This window comes from Aedes aegypti, chromosome 3 (assembly GCF_002204515.2).
Source record: "Aedes aegypti strain LVP_AGWG chromosome 3, AaegL5.0 Primary Assembly, whole genome shotgun sequence".
In the NCBI taxonomy this organism is placed as follows: Eukaryota; Metazoa; Arthropoda; class Insecta; order Diptera; family Culicidae; genus Aedes; species Aedes aegypti.
The window spans coordinates 103,690,088-103,703,680 of NC_035109.1; positions in this window are offsets into that span (position 1 = coordinate 103,690,088).

The following is a 13,593-nucleotide window of genomic DNA, read 5'->3' on the forward strand; positions in this document are numbered from 1 at the left end:
TACAGAAGTTCTCAAAGATTCTTTCAAATTGCTTAAATAAAATCTATTGAAGAATTCCGCCAGAGAATGCTTTAGATATCTGATTAATTTCTCCTGGAAGGTCCTCTAAGTACTTACAACATGACGAATTCCATGTCAAATCGGTCAGTCACAGAACTCGACCATCTTCGATTTGCAGTAAATTTTGCACATGTTTTTGGTATGATACATTGAGTGGCCGATTTTCATAATTTCGTTTTTTTTTGTCAAAATAAATACGTTCTGATGATACAGTTAGTATCTCGAAATGATTCTAAATCATAATTATTATATAAATAATTTCTCTAGATGTGGCCATTTTCGAATTATTTCGAGTTTAATACAAAAATATTATTTAAATAATAAAATAGGCCATTCTCATTAGTTAGTCGCGTTTCTCCATCAATAATAATACGTTTTCTAGAGTTAAGACAATCTTCCTTGATGGAGAATCGCGATTAACTAATAAAAATAGCCTAATGTTTAAATAATATTTTTTGCATTAAACTCAATGTAATTCAAAAATGGCTACTTCTAGAGAAATTATCCATGCAAAAATTTATAGGCCGTTTTCAAAAGTTATTCTTGACTCAAAATTATAAATTTTTCTATGGAAAACACTTATTCTACAATACCAAAAACATGTGCAAAATTTGATCCCAATTGAAGACTATCGAGCACGATTTTTATTTTTACCGACTCATTCTGGATGGAATTCGTCACATGCGTCACACGTTCATTACACGAATTCTTTAGAGAGATCACTTAATCGCAGCAAGAATTATCCAGGACTCAGTGCAAAAACATTGGCAAAAACAGGTGTTCTAAGGATTTCTAATAATATTCCACAATAATTTAATTAGCAATTAAACAGGATTCAATTGGAAAAATGTTATTACGTTTTTTCATAGAAATTCTCCGCTAATCTATTTGAATTTTTTACATTTGTTTCTCTGTGTTTCTTTAAATTTCTCAATTTGATGTTCCTATCTTATAAAGTTTCTAGCGGAATACGTTTATTTGTTCAGGGATTTCTTAGAGATTATATTATTATTGCCCCTGGAATGTCGTCGGAATTTAACGGGGAAACTTACCAGAGATTCAACCAAGTATTTTCAAGAGATTTTTTCTTCAAACAGCATTAGCTACCCTTGGGAATTTTTAGAAGGAATTTTTTATCAGATTTACTGAAAGCTTTGTAATTAATTCTTCTCAAAAAATTTCTCCAAAAATTCCATCAAGTATTCGAGTATTGTAAGTTTTCTTTCAGGTTCTAGAAATTACTCCCATTTGTCCGAATGGTAGTCCCTGGATTTCTTCATGAATAACATCAAAAAACCTATCCACTCTACAAAAATTACTCAAGAAATGTCTTAATATTTTTTAACGGATTCCTCTCCAAATTACTCTACGAATCACTCCATGTCAAATTTCTATCTGATTTCTAGAGTAACACATACCGTAATCCGGAGTAACATAGATCTGTTTTTGAGGTATTCCTATTATTTTTCTTTTGACAATGCACAAGTTTAATATTTTTAAAACAAGTAAGGTACTCCGAGGCAAGCGAAAATTTGGGGTAAGTGAGACCTTCTGTCATAGCTCATTAAGGAAAAGTTTTTCAAGGTTTTTTTTTTCAAGTATTTTTATTTATTTGGTTTTACATCAATTAACTTGATAAAACCTCGCCAACAACACTTCACCAATTCACTCGGTTCATGGCCGCTTCTCTCCATCCTCGACTTCGACCCACGCTCTCCAGGTCCTGGTGGGTTGTGCGACTTTTCTCCGAAAGACAGATCCCCGAATATCCCGTTTTCCCGACAAGGCCACTTCCCCGAAAAGTTTTTGGCACTCGTATTTGTCATGTCTTCTTACTGGTAATCTGATATGCACCCTTCTTTATTTGATTGGTGGTTCTTACGAGTTTTGCCGTCCTTACATTTTTGGTAACATGTGTATAGTCGAGAATAACCAAAAGCTCCTTCGTTTGATTGCCTATCGTTCTTTCTAATTCACTATCCTGCCACTAAAAACTATTAAAGCACCTATTTGAACTGCTCCAATTTTCAGGGAAACGGGTTATTCGGGGCAATGGCATTCGGGGAAACGGTTCATTCGGGGAACTGGCATTCGGGGAACCGACATGCGGAGAAAAGTAGCACAACTGTCCTAGTGAACCTGCACAATCCACCTAGCTCGCTGCGCCCCACGTTTTCTAATTCCGACCGGATTCGTAGCGAACACCATCTTTATAGGGTTGTTGTCCGGCATTCTTGCAACATGCCCTGCCCAGCGTATCCTGCCAGCTTTAGCTACCTTCACGATACACGTCGTTCTCCTACACGCCACCGAAGATCGTCCTCAGCACTCGGCGTTCGAAAACCCCAAGATCTTGCAAGTCCTTCTCGATCATAGTCCACGTCTCATGCCCATAGAGAACTTGTACATCGTGCATTTGGTGCGGGTGTAAATCTTTCTTGACCGCAGTTCCTTCTGGAGCCCACAGTAGGCACGACTTCCGCTGATTATGCGCATTCGTATTTCCCGACTAACGTTGTTGTCAGCCGTCAACAAGGATCCGAGGTAGACGAACTCGTCCACCACCTCGAAGATATCCCCGTCTATCGTAACACTGCTTCCTAGGCGGGCCCTGTCGCGCTTAGTTTCGCCGACCAGCATGTACCGGACTCGAACGAACTGGCGTGCTCGCCCAAGATCTTCACGCAGTTTTGCACACCGTCCATCGTTGCTCTAATCAATCTTGTGAGCTTCCGGGAAAACTATTCTCGTCCATGATCTTACATAGCTCTACATGGTCAATACTGTCGTATGCCGCCTTGAAATCGATGAACAGATGGTGCGTAGATGGATTTGCCGCACGGAAAAGATCTGGTCCGTTGTCGAGCGGCCGTCGATGAAACCTGCTTGATAACTTCCCACGAACTCGTTTGCTATAGGTGATAGACGACAGAAGAGAATCTGGGATATCATTTTGTAGGCGGCGTTTAGAATAGGGATTGCACGATAATTTTAACACTCCAGTTTGTCGCCCTTTTTGTAGATAGGGCATATAACGCCTTGCTTCCACTCTTCCGGTAGCTGTTCCGTTTCCCAGATTCTGACTATCAGCCGATGCAGACAAGCGGCCAATCTGTCAAAGCCCATTTCGATGAGTTCGGCTCCGATACCATCCTTGCCAGCGGCCTTGTTGTTCTTGAGCTGTTGAATGGCATCCTTAACTTCCCCCATCGTTGGAGCTGGTTGGTATTCACTGTCCACTGTGCTGTGTTATAGAACAATTTCGAATCTAGGATGACTCGGCCAGATGGGCCTTGTCACCGGTGTACCCCTGACTTCTGGTCACGGCCACGGAAGTCGTCTGGGGCGGGTAACAACCACCTCTTTTCCCAGGGTCGGGTCTTCGCTGTGGTACTGATCAGTGCCCAAAGTAAAACAACACCACTTTATCACTTTAATTAGGTTTTAATTACACTTACTGTGTGGCGTGTATGGTGTAGTGTGAGTTGCTGGCCAGCTTACGGGGTACTCGGGCGATGCGGATGGGTGGGCTCTCGAGGATGAACGGGTGGCGTGGTGTCTCCCAACAAGATGGCCGCCGGTTGGCGTGCCTCCTACTTATAGATGGACCCGGGGAGGGCCTACGTCGGAGTGCCTGGAAATCCGACTTGGATTTTCCTTGGGCTTAAGCTAAGAAGCAACAATGGGTCCTATTGTGGCACGAATGGGAGGTCTTAGGGCTGGGTCTGACTAATGGCGTTTGAGTATATTCCATACCTGACTTCGCTGGTAATTTATCTCCGAATCCTTTTTAACGAAGGATTATCATCCACGATAAATAACACAATTTATCTCAATAATGCACTTTAGTGACTAACTGAATTTTAATAGTTGTAATAGTTCTTTACACTTTGGTGGTTCAAGTTGGAAAGAACTATCTTATCCATCAGACCCCGCAGCTAATCTCTAAGCCCCTCCCCTCCTCTTCTGAGCCACCCACTTATCCACCACCCTTCTCCTTAATCCATTCCAAACTTCCAATGCCCACCTTATCCTTCTGTCATCCCGGGATATATATTGTCAACTTGTTTGTGTAATATGTATAGTGTGCTAACAATAATTTCTGACATTCAATTTGGCGGTTGATTGATTGGGAGTGGCTTACAAAAATTAACCTGTTATACACATATTGTTTTATAAATTCATGCCGAACTCTAGTATGGCATACCTCTCTTATCTCCTATCTTATTACTCACTAGCTCTGAATTGGGATTGTAGGGTAAACGTACCAGAATGGTAACAGCTGACGTAGCCATCGCCTTCGCTGTACGGACCTGCGCCATTCAGGTGTTCATCGTAGTGCTGCTTTCACCTCTCAATCACCTCGCGTCCGTCCGTCAAGATGTTCCCATCCTTATCTGTCTGCTGAGGTGATCTCCAGGTGTTCCGATAGGGGAGGCTATGCTGAAAATAGGTGCTACGAATGGCCATACTCTTGGAGGCAGCAAAATCTATCAGTCGTAGGCCATTCTCGTTCGTTACCCGGTGGGCGCTGAAGTTTCTTATAGTCGGTCTGAACTCCTCCTCCTGGCCAACCTGAGCGTTTAGATCTCCTATGACGATTTTGACGTCGTGGCTTGTGGAGCTGTCGTACTCGCGTTCGAGCTGCGCGTAAAAAGCGTCTTTATCATCATCAGTGCTTCCGGAGTGAGGGCTGTGCACGTTTATTAAGCTGAAGTTAAGGAACCGGCCTTCGATCCTCAACTTGCACATTCTTTCATTGATCAGCCACCACCCGATCACGCACCTCTGCATATCACCCATCACTATAAAAGCTGTTCCCAGCTCGTGTCTGTTGCCGCAGCTCTGCCGAAACAACCAGAAGTCGCATAAAAGTTCACGTAATAACTCGTTAATGCATACAAATTACATCAAACCCGCAAAACATTACGGATAAAACCGCCAGATTGATGAGTTTCCTCGCATAATACGCTTTTTTCTGAGTTCATTTATACATTTTGTTTCGTCCTGTACACTAGTACAAAGTAAGTCGAACCAATCCGTAGCAGCTGTCAAATCAACATTTGGTATCATAGGTTAAGTCGCATAAGATCACAGGTTAGTTCGGTAGATAATTTATACACTCGCATTGTATTCTATTATTCATCACATAATATATGCACGTATATCGCCTCCACTTCTGTACGTAGAAGGCCTTTTCGCGACATCTTATGAGTGAAATTTTGCAGATATAAAGCCTCCAGGTGATTTCGTTATACGTACATTTTGGTTGTCTGGGTGGTAGATGGTTACCTTTAAACGTTCGCTCCATTGATCCCTTCCAACACACTTCCTGCAACGCTACGATGCCGAATCCGCGGTCCTTCAGCACGTCGACGAGTATGCCTGTGCTCCCGATGAAGTTGAGAGATTTACAGTTCCACGTACCGAGCTTCCAATCGCTTGTCCCTTTACGTGGCTGTGGTCTTCGCCGATTGTTCCGGTTCGTGTTCTTTCGTTGATTTTTTGTTGCTTATTTTTTTACGGTTGGCTTACAGGGCCTGACACCAACCTCCTAGATAATGTCGCCAGAGTCCTTCTCTGTCGCTCGGACGATGATCAGCAACCCCTGACATGGGGAACAGACGCTCAAGGGTTGCAGAAGCAAAAGCAAAAGCAAACCCCCCTTCCCTGTCAGCATACGACCAGTGTTCCCTCCGGGGTTGCCTACCCGATCTTCCCTAAGATTACTCGTCCCCCGGCCAGTACCGCGAGGAGGTAGGGATAGGAGTTGCTGGGCAAGAGACTAAGGACCACACAGAGGTGTCTATTTTATTCCTTCAGGTACGCGAGGTACCAATGGTACGCCATGCCCAGCCATTTACCAGCGAAGGTTACTAGCCGCAGGCCAATGTCATTGGTAACGGAATGGAGGCTTTTCAGAAGATATCTTCTTTCCCGATCTGCGCATTTGCGTCGCCGATAACTATCTTGACGTCTTGTTTTGGGCACTCTCCGTTGGCTCTCATAGAACTCATCCTTCATGTCATCGGGCTTACCGTTCGTTGGCGCATATATGCTGATCAGGCTGTAGTCAAAGAACTTGCCCTCCATTCTCAACACACAGATTCGATCGCTTACCGGTTCCCACCGAATAATTCGCTTCATCTGCTTCCCAATCACTATGAAGCCAACTCCACTTTCTGCTCTATCACCATCGCTGTAGTAGATGTGGTACTTGAATGAAGTGTTGGCGATGGGGTTCACCGCTCGGAAGTCACGTTCTCCGGTTCTCAGCCAGCGTATTTCCTGGACAGCTGCCACATTCCGCAGTTCACGAGCCAGCAGCCCAACACGCGCGGGTTCATTCAAACTACTCACGTTCCTAGATCCAACTTTCCAATCGTTGTCCTCTATTCGTTGTCGGGTCTGTTGCCATAAAATCAATTCGTTTGCTCTACTTTTGCCTTTCTTGGTTGGTGAAGAGTTTCGATAGACCACCTAACCAGGGTTGCGCTAACTACATCGTGCTAAAGGGGCTGCCTCCTCGGTGCTGATACGATACAGCATTGTCCGTTTGTTCTTTACATGATGACCACGGTCATAGCCATCACAACCATCCACCTTTATCAGGGTTTTGAACCTGTAGCTCTGGTTCTCAATAGTTTCAAGTTCTTTCGGACATGCTACTATGGTGAGCTGTGATGCGTTAGCGATGTTCCTCATCCTCAATTCCTCATCAATATTTATTATTTCCAGTACTCAATTTTTTTAAGTTCTACTCCTGCTTACTACGATTATTGCCCAAAAATCGAAGAAATATTCCCTCCCACAGTCACAGAATTCGAAATCACTATCAGGTATTCACTAAACTTACCGAGATCATTCGAAACATGCAAAAAATATAGTGTTGCTGCAACGAACTTTGACATTTGTGTGGTGACTGCTCTTTTTCGGCCGACAAATTTTGTCTTTCGGCTGGTCTTCCATTTTGAAAACTGGATCCGTCATTGGTTTTTGAATTTTCAAAAACAGTTTTTTCGTTCAAAATCAAGAAAGTGTTCACTGTATTCTGTTATTCATCCAAAACACAGTGAACACATTTTCATCGAATAATTTTTAGTTTTGAACAGAAAAACTGCTTTTGAAGTTTCGATGACGGAGCGTTAATCGTTAATCGGTTTGACTAACTTGATATAAAACTGTTTGAACGTCTGTGGGCTGCATAACGCGTAGGCCAAAAAAACTACACGAAGATTCAACTTTGAGTTGCTTTAACGAAATTCTTTGGTTGAGCCACGAATGTAGGTTAAATTTTCTCTCCGTGTAGTTACTGTCATAACTTTTGATTGTATGTTGACGCTTCTGAATGAAACAAGCCATTTTATGTTGTTTTATGATCTTTTTAGTTGCTTTTTGTGCATACGTAATCCATGTAATTCCACAATAATAAAAAAGTGATTTATGATTGTAACTCTGTATGAGAAATAGACTTTTCGTTGCTCTTCTGTCCGTGCTTGTGCTTCGTTTAAACTAACTGTTCCAAATCTGGAGAAAAAAGATAAATGTATCAACTACCAGCAGATTAAACTAGGCTGGATGAACAGTATGAATGTACGAGAAAATATGTTGGATCTCTAATTGAGATACTTATGGAATGATGTCTTCATGAAACCATAATAGCTGGTCCGTTTTAGGAAATATCGGCAAAGAAGGAGCTCTGGAACGTGGACTGCGTGGAGCTGGCCTACAGTTCAGATGACAAAAGAAATATATTAGAAATAACAGATTTTAATGGTATTCAAAAATGTTGCCTAAAACGGATCTATTTTGTGTCCAAAACCTGGTGGAGTTCTTCTTCATTCTGGCGTTACGTTTGAGAAGTAGAAACCCTGCTTCTTAGCTTAGTGGTCAACGAGCACGTTCGTAGCTATTAACTGATTTCGCTTTCGTAGTTATCAGAAACTGTGCCAGTTCGTAGTTCAAATCCACAACTCACTTATATAAGCAAATATAGTCCAATTCCGAGTAAAGTTTCAGAACTACTTTTGCAAAAACTCATCATCAGAAAATTTTGATGTAACAATTGAAGTAGGGTAGGTGTACCAGTTATGGACATAATGGTTCTCTATTTCGCCATACGTGATAATTTGAATATTTTCAAACTTTTAATCATTCTGCGTGTTTTAGTAGTTTGGTATCAAATGAATTTTGATGTTTGAACATTTAAAAATTTTCAAAATATGAATATTTTCGAGAAAACACATATGGCAAAATAGGGAACTAGAGCCATAAATGGTACAATTTTCCTATTTACTAAAACATCTATTTGAAATTTGTACGTTTGGATTATGAAGACACCATTATATCATCTTGTGCAGAAATTTCTAAAAGGAGTATTAGTAAACACCAGATACCTATTCAATCTGAATATCTGAAACCATTTCTGCAAAATTCTCTATTAAATTATTACTGGCAGAATCACCAGAAGAAGTTCAAAGTGACATTCATTCTGAAATTTCCAAACAATAATCTTGGATTATGCCCTGAAGAAAACTGAGAAAGAATCTTAGATGTTCTGGAATAATCCCCGTTGGATTCACGATAATTATTTATTATAATACCAGATAAAATATTAAAAAGGATGTTTGGAGAGTTATCGAAAGCATGCCATATGATGATTTTGTCTCGGGAACTGAGAAGAAGTTTAGTTTTGCATGACAACTTCAGTGAATTCATAGAGTTAACAGTAAAAAATTGTCATCAAGGTAGTAAAAAGTTCGCTGGAGGATATTCTAAAGCATTTTGTTGAAAGAAATACTACTGTTTTCAACGTGTTGTTTCAATCGTTGATATGTTTGGTTAAAAAATACATACCTATGGATAAATGAGCGTGCCAGCTGTAACACTTTTGAAACAACAACAAATGTGGCTTGAAAAAGGGTAAATTAAGAAAGAATTTAATTTATTCTGGATGTAACCTGAAATTACAATTTATGTAAGCTCATTTTTCTATGATCAATTACTCTAATGACCAGAAAAGGTAGTCATCCAGTAAAGAAAGGCATGTTAACTCGAAACCCAAAAAAATCAACTGCAAAACGTGAATTATTTGCAAGTTCATATATTTTGCCAATAAATAGTAGCAGAATGAGAAATCTGTGCGAAAAATGTTTTTATTGTTTCAGAAATGATTATTCACATACTACGTAATTTTTTTTAAACAATACATGACTTCATTCGAAATGCATTCAAATTGGATTGAAACAACAAATTTCGTTAGAAATTGATCTAGTTTGATGAAATGTGTATGAAGAGTTGATACATATTTTTAAACGAACATATAATATTTGTATATTAATAAATAAATATAATATAAAATTTATCTTCTGTAAGATATAGAGTAAGGTGGGGCAAAAGTTCGACCTTAGTGGTATAATCAAAGTTTCCAGGAGAACAATAGCAGTTAAAACAAAACAAATACCACACAGTGAACCTTCAACATATTGGCTATAATTTTGCTGAACAAACTTGTGTCAAAATATTTACTCTTCTTCTTCTTTCTGGCGTAACGTCCCCACTGGGACAGAGCCTGCTTCTCAGCTTAGTGTTCTTATGAGCACTTCCACAGTTATTAACTGAGAGCTTACTATGCCAATGACCATTTTTGCATGCGTATATCGTGTGGCAGGTACGATGATACTTTATGCCCTGGGAAGTCGAGAAAATTTCCAACCCGAAAAGATCCTCGACCGGTGGGATTCGAACCCACGACCCTCAGCTTGGTCTTGCTGAATAGCTGCGCGTTTACCGCTACGGCTATCTGGGCCCTAAAAAATATTTACTCATTTTTAGTTATAACAGTTTCAAAATTGATTGTCTTATTCGAACTTTTGCCCCACCGGTGGGGCAAGAGTTCGAATCTAGTGTGGGGCAAAAGTTCACTGGCTAAAACACAAAATATCGATCCTTTCATGACAGGCATACTTTACACCAGCCGTAAACTTAAGTTTGATGAAAAATACACACTAAATTTTCATCAAAAAATTGCTTAAATCCGGGTTAATTGTAATGTACTCAAAAATAGCAGTTTTTCGCAAAACTAAGTGAAATGTAAAATTTTGGTGACAGTTTTTACACGATCAGACAAATTTAACTAAATTTGAAGATAATATGGGCCAAAAATTGTTTACAAGCATTTATGCAAAAACTAATACACCTCAAAGCAACCTTATGATAGGCCCAGAAACGCCCTTACATAAAATATTGAAAAAGATGTTATCTTCAATTTGTTCCATGCTACGAAAGTTCGACCAAAAATTACAATATTCACGTCGAAAAACAACAAATAGCCATAACTTTGCCAAATATCAATCGATTTTTATGATATTTGGATTGAAAGTCTCTTACTTGAATAGCATTCGAACCACCATGACATTTATAAGATTTGTTTTGAATTGAGCTAGAAATCTTAAAAAGAAACTCTTACCCCACTCGAACTTTTGCCCCACTTTACTCTAAGGATAGTTGGTGACATGATGTGACACGAGTTGTTTTTCAAGTATAAATCGTCAAAACTACCAATATTTATTATTTAAGACCACTGAAAATGTAACACAATATTTTTATCATCCATAAGCTGTCAGGTGATTCATAACATTATCATTATCATATTATCATATTATCATTTCTAATATATCAATTTTATACTTCATTTCAATATAATGTTTTCAAATTGTTTGATCTAAACCAATATGACGACATGGACGTAAAATAAATATCAGCTCTTGTGCAATTTTATTCAACGATCATAAGAATACAATTATTAAGATATGTTTCAAAATATCATTGTGGACTGGACCGAAACGCCTGGCTTAGCCAAACTAATTTAATTGACTGAGAAAGCCATAACATTACTTCGATCCTCCTAGTAGCAACACCCCTGCTATTTCAATATTTCCCAGATATTTTAAACGCTTTCGTCAGAGCTTCGATAATGCCCAATCCCAAAACCGAATGTGCCGGTGACGAATGATGACGAAGGAAAAACGGAACGCCTGCAGGTCCCCCTATCGTGTGATTATATCTTCGCAAAACAATCTGAACCGTTGTTGTCTTTTCTGCGGAGCGCGCCGACAGCGGAATTAGTTCCATTTCACCTCTCTGGACACAGCAAGCTAGCCGGCGTCTTGGGATTTCTGTTTTTGCGTAATTAAAACATTACTCATTGTGCTCAAAGTCGGTCTGTTTTAGCGGGTAGCACTTTTTCCATTTTGGTTTGTTTCAATACCGACTCAATAGACCGCGACGCGACAGTGACGATAGCAGCCAGCAGGATGTCAATGTGTCACTACTTCTCATTAGGGTGCGGCTAATTTTGCGGAAGTTCTCAATAGTTTTTCTGAATTCAAATCACATGAAAAGGGAAACCTCAAAGTTTGAGCTGAAAACATTTTGATATAGAGGAGGCGTAAGCGACTTGAAGGTGAGTTTTCAAGTTCTGAAATATTTAATATTTTGACTTCAGTGAAGTTTACATAACTTTATTATTTTTTCAATTAATTTCAAATCTCTTAGCATCATTCTGTACGCGGTACTTTGTTTAAATTGATAATTGTTCTATGTTCTAACTGATATGTCTGTCTGTCTGCGGCTTGAATTCCGAATAGCAAACAAAATTTTAATTTAGAGAATTTTCGAAACATAAGTCGCACCCTGATACACACATATGAGTGGACAGCGGCATTTGCACTTAGCAGCTTGGCTTGTTGGTCAGATGACGCAGCGCATTCATTTCCTGAGATATCAACTGACTTTTTCTTTGCACCTACTTTTTATTTGAAACTGTTATGCAATCCGACCGACGACTGCAAGTGGACCGATCCGTGCTGCAATCATAATTGAAGCATATTAGTTAAGCTTTAGACTTAGATCGAGTCCGTTTATCGAGAGATTGTGCTTTCTCATTCTAGCTGCCTGTCTCCCTGAGGTTCTTTGATCGGTAGATTGGATCGTGGTAGAGCACAAGTACCACGTGTCACTTTCACTGTCGATCGACCGCTATCGACTAAGCGCTGCCAGTCTTAACCAATTATGAGCTTTGAAAAGCATCAATTATGTATCGGTAGGGCCTGTTACAGAGTCAACCGTAAAGACCACCATTCCAATCCATGGACTCACTTTAGCAAATTGGCATCACGACTTTTTGGTCAGGCTGCTGCCAGTCTCGTGCCGAGATCTTGATTAACTAAACTATTTGCTTTGGCCGATATTCAATTAGTGAAGGAATGCGCTTGAAAGGGGTTCTCTATGCAACACATAGCTTAGTATTTTTGAATACTTGACCACGTGTTATATGAAACCCATCGTCCTTAGTGGTCGTACTTTAGTGCTGTGCGTACACAATTTTGCACTAGGAAGTTTTCAAACAACCTAAAGCAATAGAACAGTACTTTCCAGTGCTACTTTTTCCTACCTATTGATCCCTTTTTGATCCTTTTTATGTCTGTGGGAACAATAAGAGTGGTGTTTCGAACTCCATCAGGGGAATCAAGGTTTCCTCCCAATTAGCAAAGAAAGGAGACTGTCGCTTTTTGCCGGAACTTTTAGAGAACGTGAACTTCTTTTCAAACATCTTAAAGAAAAGAAGTTTTTTTTATTTATTACAGCAATACTGAACGTTTGTTCAAGGTCGTCGTCTTGAAAGCACTGGCGTAACTAAGCTTAGTCTAGATTTGTTTCTGAAGGGAGCCGAGGGGGGTTCTAGCACATTCTTGGTTTACCAAAGTAATGTCCGTCGCAATGATCACGATTTTCACTAATTTCAAAGTTGGAATAGATTTGTATTAATTTTATTTGCTGGGGATTTTGTCTCATATCGCTGAACATCAATAATACTTGTAGATTTCACTTTTCACTATGAAAAATATACATTTTTTATTTAATTCATTAAAAAAATCTTTCAAAGATCTCAAGAGAACATCCTTTTGCAATTATTCCAGGAATGTTTCAGGTATCGGAGATTTGTTCATGAATAAATTCCGCACATTTCCAGTGCATTCTCCAGAGCTTCTTCATCAGTTCTCACTGAAAATCTTTTCCGGGATTATTAGTTTTCATTCAACACGTTTTTTCCTGAAGGTTTTTTGATCTCACCAGAAAATTTCTGAAGAATCAAAATATGTATCAAATTTCTTTGAAAAATCTCCTGAAGAATTTCGGATTTTAAACATTTCTCTATATAGGTCCTGTAATTAATACACATATTCTCCAACGGTTATTTTAAAATATTATCCAGTTGTATATTAATAATTTGATAATCACCCAGATCGTCTCCAAGATCACCAAACCAGAATTCTCTCCACAAATTCTTCAGAGAATGTACCACAATTTTTCCAACATTGCCTTAAGAATTGATCCCAAAGTTTCACTTCATATTTCTTCAATAAATATTTCAGGAAATCTCTCAGAAATTGTACAAAGGTTGCTTGAAAAAATAATTGCAAAAATTATTCAGGTTACTCTAATGATCTCTGTTCAGATGTTCATGAACAA